Here is a 3,341-nt window from a genome sequence, read left to right as displayed (position 1 = left end):
TATAGGATTATTATATAGGATAGGATGTTACATTATAATGTCTAAACATGTTTTGAAACCGTGGATTATAATTTTGATCTCTTTTAAAGACATATAATTCTACCATGCTTTCACCCTTAGTTCCTTGTATTTTGATACTTTTTAGTGGGATTTAGCCTCAACATTTTTTTACTAGTCATTTTTACATAAAATTATTTTCCTTAAATTTTAGGAAAGATTATGGTTTAAAAGGCATTTTCTAACTTCATAGGGCTTCTTAATCCAGTATTTCTGTATAGTATTAAAAATTTGGTAGTAAAATTTAATAGTAATAAAAAAATATATATAAAAAAATATTGTGGCTTGTTTTCTAAGATTTCCTAGTTCTGTTTCTCTTTCCCACATTCGCGTGAACATCCTCTTTCTTTTCTTGTTATTGTCTCTATCCTGACCAAATTTGATTCTATGCCAGACAGTTTCTTCCCCATATGGGACCCTATCCTGGACAGAAATCCTGGTTAATTAGTTTCAAGAATGCATAGGGGCTAACCAGCTCCAGCTCCTTAAACCTTAATGTGGGTCCTTGCACTCACCCACTATAGCAGTGGTTCTCAACCTTGGCTGCACATTAGAATCACCTGGGAATCTTTTTAAAATTCTGATTTCTGGGCCTCATCCTCCGGAAATTCTGTTTCTTTGTTATGGGGTGGGGCCACAAGTGGCAGTTGATAGTTTTTCCTCATTTGTTTATGTTACCAAACTAAAAGGGTTCATTGGCCTGCACACATCAAACCTTAATCAAAAGTGAACAAGAGTTTGCAGCCAAGAAATAAAGCTTTATTTTTAAGGAAATGTGCCAAACCTGGAGTCACAGGTGAGGCTGTGCTCAAAGACCTGGCTCCCCATGGCTTCTAGGGGGTGGATTATTTAGGGGACAAATCATTAATCATGGTGGAGTTAGGGTCGTGGTCTCTAGTGATTGGTCAGCACTAGAGTAGGGGTAGTAGATCTTGCCTGATGTCAGCTACAGTGTTTATCTGTTTGGTTTCACAAGGGTATGATCAGGGGGGTGCTTCCACTTTTCTGGTTCTGGAGCTGAAACACAACTAAAGCTCTGGTTACACTGTAGCTCTATCTCTATGATCAACAGACCCCAGGCTTTGTTTCTAAGATTATTTGATGCTGATCAGAACTTCATTATCCTGAAGGCATCCTATATAATAAAAGGCTAATATGCAAATAGACTGAACAGCGGAATGACCAGTCGCTATGACACACACTGACCACCAGGGGCAGATGCTCAACACAGGAGCTGTCCCCTGGTGGTCAGTGTGCTCCCACAGCGGGAGCGCCGCTCAGCCAGAAGCTGAGCTCACAGCTGGTGAGTGCAGCGGCGGTGGCAGGAGCCTCTCCCACCTCCATGGCAGGGCTAAGGATGTCCCACTGACAGCTTAGGCCCACTCCCCTAAGCTGGCAGTCGGACATCACCCAAGGGCTCCCAGACTGCGAGAGGGCACTGGCCGGGCTGAGGGACACCCCCCCTGCCCCCCTGAGTGCACAAATTTTGTGTACCGGGCCTCTAGTAATGAATAAGGAAGTGGATGTGCAAGGGAGCAGGAAGTGGGTGAGTTATAGTGCAGGATGAGGCTAGTTTGAAACAAAATAAAATAAAGGAGAAAATGTCATATTAAAGTATGAAGTTTCTGTGCTGTTATACTTATATTTTGAAGTTCAAAGAAATGGCTTGTAACCTAGTTTTACTGTAAATATTGACTATGAGTCTTTTTATATTCCTTTCTATTTGTCACCATATTCAAAGAACTTCCCAGAACATGCTGAAAGGTAGGAAGGTAGATAGGAGCATCTGGGGCGGGGCCTGCCCTAGGGTCCTGAACAGGGGTGGGACCAACATGGCCTTCAGACCACCTCTCTATGGGTGGCCCAGTAGACTGCCAACAGGCAGGTTCGGAGCCAGCTGGCTCTTAGCACAGGCTCAGAGAAAAATGACATGAACTCAATGCCAGTGCAACCTTACTAGGGCCCCAGACTAATTATAATAAAATTTGCATTTCGGTCTTTACCCTGCTCCCAATGGCTTTTTCTGTATACACGATGGGTAAGGACATGCCCAGAAGAAATATAGTTTCTATCAGCCATCCCTGAATGCTAATGAAAGGCCTCACCCAGAAAATCCCCCTTTTAAAGCCAGGAGTTGGGAGCCATGCCTCTCTCTCTCTCTCTCTCTCTCTCTCTTGTGCGCACTCTACCCCCAAGGACCAGGCCCATGCCATTTCTTTCCCCTTCCCTTCCCCCACCGGCACATATCCCCAAACCTCTAAGGGGCCCATGAGACTTTCGACCAGGGAAGCAATGGGCTGCTGCAGTGCATTCCAGGCTAACCCCTGAACCTGTCCCCAAGGCCTCCTTTTCTCTCACTTCCCAGTGAACAAAAGTTTATTTGAGTCAAGTGGTGTCAAACTGGAAGTGGTTAGGAGCACTCCACCAACAGGAGCAAAGGGGAGGAGCTTTATAGAGAAGAAGAAGCAAAGCAAGGAAATTATTTCATTGACTGTAACTTAAGGTTGCCTTATTTGGAAAATCTTAGCTGACTGTGATTGGTTGACCTTAAGGTTTCAATTTCTTAACCCTAAGGCAATACAGGCTTAGTGTCTGGTTTGTGTATCTAAGCTACTGAGGCATTACAGACACCTCAGCCCATAGTGGCCCCTTTGTTTAATTAATTTAACAAGGTTTCCTCCCTTGTCCTGATTTTTTAAAGGGTTTTCTGAAACACAGTCTCCTAAAAAAAAGTCCCATTTTCCTCTTTAGATTCCCTGCCCTCTGCTTTTTCTATAAGTTTCACCATGTAAGATAACTGTACTCAAGTCTTAAGTGGGTATTTGTTGGTGGTTGTCCTGAAATTCTCAACTGGAGTGACAGCAACTGGCTGCACTGGTGCATTCCTCTCAGCAATTCTCCCCACCACATCTCAAGCTACATTATCTCAAGGCACACAGTTCTCTTCCGGGAGTTGAAATAGCCAAAGGAATCCACATCATAATCTTGTCCTGAAGTTATTCCAATAAATGAGTTCCCTTCTTCATAGCCACACTTCAGCAAGTTTGGCTGTTGATTAATTTAATACCTGATAATAAAAAGCATAGTGCATCAAAAGCTACTCCATTTGTTCCTTTACCCAGAAGAGCAGTCCTTAAAAAGCATCTAAAATTATAAAGTTACTTTTTTTTCCCCCTGATCTGGTGGACAATATTACTATCCCCCATTTTACTAATTATAAAATTGACATGGAAAGGTGAATTGTATGTTAAAGATCATACAATTCAGACCTAAGAACTCTGACG

The sequence above is a fragment of the Myotis brandtii genome, unplaced genomic scaffold (genome assembly GCF_000412655.1).
Source record: "Myotis brandtii unplaced genomic scaffold, ASM41265v1 scaffold609, whole genome shotgun sequence".
Taxonomy (NCBI): Eukaryota; Metazoa; Chordata; class Mammalia; order Chiroptera; family Vespertilionidae; genus Myotis; species Myotis brandtii.
Note: the sequence above shows the minus strand (reverse complement) of the source record.